Below are 11,199 nucleotides of genomic sequence, written 5' to 3' on the forward strand. Positions count from 1 at the left end.
TGATCCGCCCGTCTCGGCCTCCCAAAGTGCTGGGATTACAGGCTTGAGCCACCGCGCCCGGCCTTTTTACTAGATATTTTTACTTAAGTATATTTTTAGGCAGTATGTTTCATTTTATAAGAATAAAAAATATAACTTAACGTATATAATAATAGTATTTGAAATTGAAAATTGCTTTAGAATAGTTACTAATTAATGTAGGATTTTTCTATCTGTTCGTTTTTTGTTTTGAGACGGATTCTTGCTCTGTTGCTGGAGTGCAGTGGTAGGAATACAACTCACTGCAGCCTCTACCTCCTGGGCTCAAGTAATGCTCCCATCGCAGCGTCTGGAGTAACTGAAATTACAGACATGTGCCACCATCCCCAGCTAATTTTTGTTTTTTGCAAGATGGGGTCTCACTATGTTACCCAGGCTGCTCTTGAACTCCTGCGCTCAAATAATCTTCCCACCTCGGTCTCCCCAAATATTGAGAGGATAGGTGTGAGCCACTGTACCTGGCCTATTGTAGGTTCAATCTAACTTTACATAATCATGTGCAAATACATCTATTTATTGAAGTCACCTGAAGGCACTCATGGAGAAAATAAAGGAACATCTCTGAGTTTTATTGGATGGCTTAGTCTAGCTTTTAGTCTGTGGATGAGGAAGGAATGGTATTGGCTCCCTGCAATTTCTTATTTGCTGCCAGTCGGTATAATAAACAAACTTTTATGACCAATTTACTCTACAAAGTGCATAGCAACTAGTGATACTAAAAAAATGAATGCAAATTTCTGTGCAACATTACCCAGATCAGTAACAACTCCTGGTTTTCTCTTGGTAAACAAAAAAAATAAAATATAAGGAAAGCCTTGATGTTTCTTGGGATTGAACTTTATGTGTATGGAATAACATGATCTTTCTACAGCTTGTTGTTTTTCTCTCTCTCTTTTTTATGTTATTAAAGTTTGCTCAAATGTTGCAAGATTACTTAGGATACGTCTGTTAATATTATTGTTTTCATGCTATTTTCTATCATAGTTTATATTTTGTCATCACTTTGATCCCATCACCTTGATTTGCATGTTCCCTTGTTTAAAGTGATACATAAAATAAGTGACTGTGCCTCACAAGGATTAAAAACTTTCTCCTTGATGTAATTGTACAATCAGAATAATATTGTCCTTATTTCAGTCCAATGCTATCATTAGCTAAGGAAATTTTGCATAAATTACTTCATGTGTTCTATCAGATATATATGTGAGTGAATCGATATGTGTATATGTGTGGGTGTGTGTGTGCATTTAGTATGAAATAATGTATTGAGAGCTCATATCTATCTACAGGTTTTCTCAACACACCAGTGATATAACTATACAAATTTTTGTTTGTCATGAAATAATTCATATCAGTTCTGAAAACCCTAGTGGGTGTCACCAGTAGATACCATATTTTGGAGAATTCCTGAAAGGCAGAAAAAGTAAGATTTTATTAATGGATGTATAGGACAGAGGAAACCACAGATAAAACTTCTGGGTGAGAAAGCTGTAAGCGGAGGTAGGAGCCATAGGTTCTGAAACTGCATTAAGTTCAGACTGAGGAGATCCTAATCATCCCAGTGGAGTTGTCTAGAGAGCAGCTGTCAGTAGAGCTAATCAGAGGGCTGTCTGTATCATACAGAAAATACCAAGAAGGTAAATCCTCCCAATTTCCCTCTCCACTATCTGAGTTTACAGAGCTCCGGCTGCAGCACTTGGCAGCACTTGGCCTGAGCTGCGTTAAGAAACAAGAAAGCTGCTTTCTGAAGACCGTGGAAGACATATGATGTGGCTATTGGGCTTGGAAAGAGGAGTAGCAGGATTCAGCATAGAAAAGTAAACCAATAAAGGCAGCTCCATAGCTCCATTGAGGGCTAAAGTACAGCAAAACTGCTCCCCTTGGAGTGAAATTCATCTTAACTTTGGAAATTACGTGAACCCTGGGCTGGTGTCCTGCCTTCTCTCATGCTTCCCCATGCTCCATAATAGAAAGCCCAAGTCACACTAAAAATCACTCTTGTCCCATGGCCCTCTCTCATGCCTCCTATTGGAGGGAAAGTTATTTTGGGTAAAGAGTAGGAAGAGAGAGATCTAAAAAATAAACAAAACAATTGACTGGAGGAACTACAGGAAGTCAATGAACCTAACAGAAATGTATTACCAATTACAATTAATATTCTTAGAGAAAGGTGAGAGAATATCATATTCATAGTACAAGATGAGGCTACTATGAAAAAGGAGAAAATGTAGAACAAAAATAAGTAATTCTTGCTAATTAAAAATATGATTGTCAAAATACATAAAAAATCAGTAGATAGTCTGACTGATATAATAGACGCTGAGGTCCATTACAGAATAAATGAAGAAGAGAATACATGAATATGTGAAGAAAAATTTACAATTAGATACATTATTCTGAAATTTCAGACCTTCAAATGTAAAGAGAAAATTCAATTTTCTGGAGAAGAAATGAGAATATCTAGAAACACAAGATTTTCACTTTGGTATGAGATTTCTAAGAGTGTTACTAACTACTAGAAACTAATGAAATAAAGCAAATGCTCAGAATTTGAATCTGGAAAGTATAAATCAGATATGAGGGCAAAAGAAGCATATTTTTGAGATATGCAAAGGCAGAATGTTTAGTTCTATACAAATCTTTAAAACACTTACTTAACATCATGATCCAGTAAAACAATGAAAGAGAAACCCAACAAAAAAGAAAATATTGAATCCAAATAGTAAAAGTAACTCACAATTTTATTTGAAAAACCGTCTCAGAAAGACATCTGTGCAGCTGATATAGACTTTTACCTCTCCAAGTTAGACCAAGAAGTAAAAAGAGCTTATAAAAAGGTGCCATTTTGGACTTATGGAAGAAAAAAATTGAGAGAGTTAGAAGCCCTTAATAATAAGATGAACCTGTAGTTCTCTTATATCCAGAAGGTAATGAAAAAGTGATTGGATCTTCTAGGAAAAAAAACCAAAAATGTCATGATTCAAATGTGAAACAAACTAAGATGTGACATGTGATGAAATGTAAAGAAAAGGAATCTATTTGATCTTAAGGCCTGGAAATTCCATGTTAAGTGGCATAGATTTATGGGGCTAGTTATGCCTCAGTTTCTGAATCCAGTCCTTCAATTCTATGGGGAACAACATTTGGATATTCAAATGTAAAGGAATAATGATTTCGGTGTTTTCAAATTTAGAAATATTACAGAAGAGGCCGGGGGCCGTGGCTCATGCCTGTGATCCCAGCACTTTGGGAGGCTGAGGTGGGTAGATCACAAGGTCAGGAGTTCAAGACCAGCCTGGCCAAGATGGTGAAACCCCATCTCTAATAAAAATACAAAAATTAGCCGGGCGTAGTGGCGGGTGCCTGTTATCCCAGCTACTCAGGAGGCTGAGGCAAGATAATTGCTTGAACCCAGGAGGTGGAAGTTGCAGTGAGCCGAGATTGCGCCACTGCACTCTAGCCTGGGTGACAGAGCAAGACTTTGTCTTAAAAAAAAAAAAAAAAAGAAATATCCTAGAAGAATAATGTGCCTGTTTTGAACACTGATAAAGGAGTTTGCAGATATGGAAAGAAAGGAAGAAGTGGTACCAGAGAAGTATTATTATTTCTTCATCTAATGTACTGGGTAATCAACATATACTACTAAATTTTGTTGGATCAAAACTAGAGAATAAATTTTTCTAGTTGAAATTATAAAAGTAACTGCTAACAGAACTAAAATAATAATATCATAAATTAAAATCTGGAGATAGGTAAGAGAAAGGAAAATTGAAGTTGTATAAGAAGGATAATAACTATATTTCATATTGGGAAATAAATACATATTTTAAATTTACCAATCAGTAAATGTTAGAAATACTATTTGTAATTATGACAAAGACTATCAAACAATTAAAATAGAAAGGGTTAAAATGTTTACATTTTAAGAATAGAGGAGGAAGCAGGGTGAGGAATGAAAAATATTTTATTTCTCTTTCTTTTTTAACATGGTGCACTTATTTCTGTTACGATTTATAAATACGAGTTGCAAACCAGATATTAAGGAGCCCTAATAAGATAGTGTTAAAATTCCATGTCCAAGATGTTTTCAAATATAAGTAGCAGAAACTTTGACTCATACTGGCTTAAATCGTAAAGGCCTTTATTATGTCAATAATTCAAAATTCCAGGGGAGGATGGACATCAGGAAAGGCACTTTATATAGTTGGCTGGCTGTTTCAGGTTGTTTTAGTAGCTCAGTCATTTCATGGGTATTCTAATTTCTTTACATGTAAATATTGTAATATTCTCAGAAGTTTGGATTTGCCCTTAGAACCACTTGTTTAGTAACAAAAGGGCTGTAGGAGTCCCAGGCATTCTACCCCAAAAAGGCAGTGCCATAGGCAGAAGAGCTATTTCATCGTCTCATAATTTATTCTCAGAAGTGAGAAAGTATCTCCCAAAAGTTTCCCTTTTTTCTCACTGGCCATAATCGGGTCACATACTCTTTCCTATATGAATAAATAATACAAACATTGCTACTACTCTGATTTGCTTAGAAAAAGTATGATCTGAGAGTAAGACCATTTTCCTTTGGAACCTAAAAATATAGAATAAGAAGTCCTTTAACAGAATCATTAATCTAGTAGAAATAAAAACAACCAAATGGATGCTGAGTAGGCAAGCTAATGTGTTCTCAAGTGTTCTAAGCAGAATTATTGATGCAGTGGAGACTAGAAAATTCCTAAATTTTAATCCGCATTCCCAAATCACCTGCTAATCTGGATCTGAATTTCCTCATCTATGAGATTAGAATGATTAGCTAGGCTGGAGGTTCTCATGCTGTAGCATACATCAGAGCCACCTGGAAAGTTCATTACAATACAGATTGTAGGTTACCAACCTGAGAGTTTCTGATTCAGTAAATCTGGGTATCTAAAATTTGCATTTCTCACAGGTTCCCAGGCAATGCTGACCTTGCTGGTCTGGGAACTACACACTGAGAACCACTAACCTTCTTTGTGAAGGTGATCTTCTTTGTGAAGACTCATCTTGGAATCCCTGGTAACTGGCCTAGTGACTGAAAATTAAGAGGTCCAGAATTATTACTATTATTATTGTTATTATTTGAGATGGAGTCTCACTCTGTCACCCAGGCTGGAGTGCAGTGGCGTGATCTTGGCTCACTGCAACCTCCACTGCCCTGGTTCAAGTGATTCTCTTGCTTCAGCCTTCCAAGTAGCTAGTACTACAAGTGTGTGCCACCATGCTCAGCTAATTTTTTTTGTGTTTTTAGTCGAGACGGGGTTTCGCCATGTTGGCCAGGCTGGTCTTGAACTCCTGACTTCAGGTGATCCACCTGCCTCGGCCTCCCAAAGTGCTGGGATTACAGGCATAAGTAAACCACTGTACCTGGCCCGGAATTATATTTTTTAAAAAGAAACTAAATACGTATATTCTGTTTCTAACCTTCAGTAAATCTTAGTTTTTCTCTAGATCTAGATTTATCACAACTACAAATTCTATTTTTCTTTGCTATAAAAATTTACTGTTGCCTACATTCCCTGAATAATCTTGTACTATTAAAATAATTTCATATTTATTAATCCCCCGGTTTGGTCTTTATTCACCTGCCTGCATTATGCGAGTGCAACAGTATGTCTGATTAAAAAAAAAATTTTAGAAATCAAACACTTAATACTAACAAAATTCTAAAACCTGAATTCCTCCAGTGCTGTTTTGTGATGACCAACATGTAGCCAAAAGCCTATTACTACGCCTCAGGCTTCTTGCTGTGGGGAATTATTTGCTAAGCTTATTTGACTACAGAACACATTTAAACATTGGCAGAATATCAAGCAAAGCTCATGAGATATAAGGTTCATTTGGATTAAAATGGACAAATAAGTGATCTCACAGATGAATTCTCTGCTATAAGAAATAACTGAGCTTGCTCTCATTTATATGCTTTTTAAGAACATTATAAAGATAATTTAGAACAATTAAGTAATATTAATTATGATCAAAAAGAACAAAATAAAGTAAAATAATTCACTTTATATGTGGATATGAAAACTAACACAAAGAACATTGTAATGAGACCAGTACTTTTAAGTGATTTCTTCCTTTATAGTTAATATTATGAATAATTTTATTGAATTATGTTTTCATACTGTACAAAACATTGTGTTTTTTGGGGATGATTTCTTTCCATGTTAGTGCTGTATGACAATCTTGTTTGCAGAGATCTGCTGCATCAGAAATAATAAAACAGGCCTTGGTTCAACAATGGAATGCCTTTGAATTAGGGTATTCCAGAAACTATTTATTAATTTCTATTAGACTACTTAGCTTCTGAAATTTTGAAAACCAAAGTCTTCAATTGTTAATCTTTCCTTGATTTATTCTATTCAATGCCAAGAAACTGTTTTGTATCTAAAACTTTTATTTATTTATTTATTTATTTATTTATTTATTTATTTATTTATTTATTGAGACAGGATCTCGCTCTGTTGGCTAGGCTAGAGCATAGTGGCATGATCTCAGCTCACTGCAACCTCGGCCTCCTGGGCTCAAGCAATTCTCCCAACTCAGCCTCCTGGGTAGTTGAGACCACAATTGTGTGCTACCACGTCAAGCTAATATTTTGGGGGGGAATTTTTTTATGAATATGGGCTTTCATTACATTGCTCAGGCTGGTCTTGAACTCCTGGGACCAAGCTGTCCACCTGCCTCGGCCTCCCAAAGTGCTGGGATTACAGGTGTGAGCCATTGCACCTGGCTGAAACTTCTTTTTTCAACCACAGATCTTTGTGTCTTACCAATATTAGACTTTGAATAATATTGAATAACAAACATATGTTAAAATTACAAAGTAAGATATACTATAGACTGCTAATAATTAAAACGACACATCAAGGAATTGTTTCTTTGATGAACAATGCTTAAAAATTAATTGAATTTTAGTTAAGAAGTGGCTGCTCATTCACTGGCCAATTTCTACTGTGATGTCTTTGTATCTGGTGTGCATGGCATATTACTTAACGATAATAACTAGATATGTTTTTGGTATTATTTTTACATATCTTCAAAACCTATTTTAGTTAAGATTATTATTATTATTGTAAGAATCATCTGTAGATAAGTGCCTGTGGGTACACATTAATATTTCATAGAAACACTGGGGACCAGGCTGGAGTTGGAGAAACTGTACAGCACTAAGATTCATAAGAGTCGCTTGACTTCCAGTGACACTAACTGACAAGCTTTATTCAAAGCAGTCAAATTATAATTTTGTACCTACTGTAACATCAAAAATGATCTCGTAGATGTCATCGATGACTGCTGAGTTGTCATTTAGAATGGTTAATTGTCAATGCTCATTTTATTGGACCTATGAACAGTATTTGCTATTGTTGATCTGTTTCTTCAGCTTGAAATGTGTTTTTGCCCTTGGCCTCCAGTTTACAGGTTTACAGTTTACCACTTGTGGTTCTTTTCCTACTTCACTGGCTGTTCCTTTTCAGTCACTTTGCTTTCATTTTCCTGATATCTAATGTTGGAGTGTCTCAGGGCTTAGTTCTTTGTCCTCTTTTTTCTCTATCAACATCCATATACATCAGTTTCATAAGTGGCATCTTCTGGTTCCATCTATATGCCAGTGGCAAATGTGTGTGTGTGTGTGTGTGTGCATGCGCCCGTGCGTGTGTGTGTGTATCTCCAGCATTGACCTCCCCTATGAACTCTAAACTGCTATAAACAACCACCTTCTTGCACTCCATCTTAGATGTCTATCAGGATTCTAAATTATAATCTGTCAAAGACCAAACAAATTGATTATTCCTTTCAAGACTGATTGTCCCACAATCTTCCTGTGACAATAAGTAACAGCCCTATTATTCTAGTTGCTCAGGCCTACAAACCTGGAGATATCCTTGACTTCATTCTTTTTCTCACCATCAATTCTTCTGAAAATGCTGTTAGATTTACATTCAAAATACATCCAGAATAGAAATATTTCTTACCATTTCTACCCCTACCATGGTAGTCCATTATCTCTCACCCTGTATGGTTTAAGTAGTCTCCTAAACTGGTCTTTCTGCTCTCTTGACCCTCGATGGCCATCCAGAGTGACCTTTAAAAAATCATATTCAAGTCATATCAGCTTCTCTGCTCAAAACCCTCCAGAGGCTTCCTGTCTCATGAAGGGAATATACAAGTTGTATTCTATGGCCTGCAGGGTCACATAATCTACCCTCTATTACCTCACTGATGCTCTGACTCCTTCTCTGTAGCCACTGCGGCCTCCTAATTGTTTCTCAAACATGCCCAGAGAACTCTTCTCTCATGACCCTTGCCCTTGTTCTATACTCTCCTCAGAGCATTTTCCTTCTCCAGAAGAGAATTTATTTTAGGTCTATGTTAAAAGGCAATTTCTGTAATCCCAGCACTTTGGGAGGCCAAGGGAGGCAGATCACCTGAGGTCAGGAATTTGAGACCAGCCTGGCCAACGTGGCAAAATCCTGTCTCTACTAAAATTACAAAAACTAGCCAGATGTAGTGGTGTGCACCTGTAATCCCAGCTACTCCGGAGGCTGAAGCAAGAGAGTTGCTTAAACCCAGGAGGCAGTGGTTGCAGTGAACTGAGATCCCACCACTGCACTCCAGCCTGGGCGACACAGCAAGACTCTGTCTCAACAAAATAAAACAAAATAATAAAATAAAAAGGCAACTTATACAGAGTATTCCACCTAAAATTATACCTTCACCTCGACTTTATCACTCATCTCTTATTTTTTCTGTCTTCTTTTTTATAGCTCAGCATCACTCAAATACACACACACACACACACACACACACACACACACACAGTAGTAGTTTGTGACAGCTCCATTTTTCTGTTGTTCAGGCCAAGAATGTTCATTTTTTAAAATTTATCTTTTTCTCCCTCATAGTCTTCACTCAACCCATCAACAAATGATATTGGTTCTGCTTTAAAAAGATATTGATATACAGATAATTAGATGTAGACATATACCTCTAGGTAAGCTGTTACCACTTCTCCCCACATTTGCTGCCATCATTATTTTACCTGGGTTATTGCAATTGCATTCTCACTGACATCTCTGATTATGTCCCTGGTCCTCTTTAGTCAATTTACCATAAAATAGTTTGAGTGATCTTATTAAACATAAGTTATGTCATAGCACTCTACTAATGAAAACCCCTAACAACTTTTCTTTTTACTCAGAGTAAAAGCCACCCCACTGTTATAAAAAGTGAGCCCTTACCTGGTCTCCCAGGGCTATTAATTTCATGAGTGCATCCACTCTCTCTCCGCCTTGTTCCCCTTACTCCAGCCATGCTGGCTTCCTGTGGTTCCTTGAACATGGAGGTCATGTTTCGGCCCCAGAATCTTTGCACTTGCTTTTCCTCCTCTGTCAGAAAAGGGTCTTCCATCAGATATCGAAGGAATTGCTTCCTCCCTTCCTTCAAGGCCTGTATTCCAGTGCCATCTTCTCAGTAAAGCTTGCCTGGCCAGTCTACCAAATTTCGGTCCTCCCTGAATCTCCTTTTTGTTCTTTAATTTTTTTAATTTATTGAACATACGATAATTATTTAATGATTTACCTTGTTTGTTTTCTCCTTCCTTACCAGATTGGAAACCCCAGTAGGGCACAAGTTATTTACCTATTTTGCTTTCTTTTCTTTTGTTTTTGATGCTGTATTCCCAGTTTTTAGAACCATGCTTGATAAGCATTCAATAAAATATTGTTGGAAGAACAAATCGATTGTTGGATATGTTTAGGTGTATATTATGTCCCTCCTCACTAGAAGGTAAGCTCCATGAATACAAGAGGAAGATTTGGCTCTCTATCACATCTACAGAAATGAAAAAGATGCTTGGACCACTGAAGGATTCAAGAAATATTTGTTAAATGGATAAACAAACACCATCAACTTGACTTCACTGAGCCTCAGTGTCTTCAGATGGAAAATGAGAGGCTTAGACTAGAATCTAGGCACTTACTTATTAGATGATCTCCAAAAACTTTTCTGTTGTGATATTTTATATCCTCACAGCCTTCTCTTTAGTCATCGACTTCCTGTGGATAGAGCAATGAATACTAACTCAGATACCAAAATACTGAAAATGCTGTGTCCAAAAAGAAATATTCTGCGATGCAACTGCTCAGCAAATTTCTAAGAAAACATAGCCGTTACCTTGGGACTGTGTTTGAAGCAATTGTTGCTCTTGACCATGGAATGCCAAGATCTGATAACCCAGTTGAAAATAAATGGAGAGCTTTAACCTAGTCTCTGAAATCCTCCAAATAAAACTTGTCTTTCTCAATATTTCTTTAGGAGGCAGTTATACACATATGTATGTGTATACATATATATATTTATATATATGTATACACACACACATACGCACACAGAATATAGCTTTATTAAAGGGTCATCCAAACCAATTCTATATTTCTTATTAATTGTGTCAAGTTAGCACAACCTTGTAATGGGAGGGTGATGTAACTGTTTAAGCTTTTATTTGGAAATTAATAATCTGCTTAAAAACACTCTGGCCAGGCTTGAAAAATACCAGCTCCCTGGTTTAATTCCTTTCTTCTCCCTTTGAAACATGCCTTTATACAATGTTTGCTCTACTCAAATTGGCTATTTACTGTTTCCCTGGTTTCACTTTCAGGCATTGCATAAGTTTTTCCTTTCTCCTCTGACACTCTCCCCAAACTTCCCTCCATGAAAATTGTTCTACTTCTCTAGTACTTAGAACTGCACAGTCCAGTATGGCAGCCACTAGCCACATGTGAATATTTAAATATACATTAATTAAAATGAAATACAATTTTAGTTTTTCAATCCCACTGAGTGCTCAACTGCCATATGTGGTCAATGCCTACAGCATTAGACCGTGCAAATATCAAACATTTCCATCGTCACAGAAACTTCAATTAAAATTAAAATGTAGCTAGCAAATACACATTTTTTTTTTGTTTTGTTTTTTTCTCCTTGGAGAATAATTTGGGAAGTCTCTAATTTCCATATGTCAAGAAATATTGCCGTGTTAGTGGCTGGGCACGGTGGCTCACGCCTGTAATCCCAGCACTTTGGGAGGCTGGGGCTGGTGGATCACACCATCCTGGCTAACACGGTGAAACC

This window comes from Colobus angolensis, unplaced genomic scaffold, assembly GCF_000951035.1.
Source record: "Colobus angolensis palliatus isolate OR3802 unplaced genomic scaffold, Cang.pa_1.0 Scaffold257, whole genome shotgun sequence".
Taxonomy (NCBI): Eukaryota; Metazoa; Chordata; class Mammalia; order Primates; family Cercopithecidae; genus Colobus; species Colobus angolensis.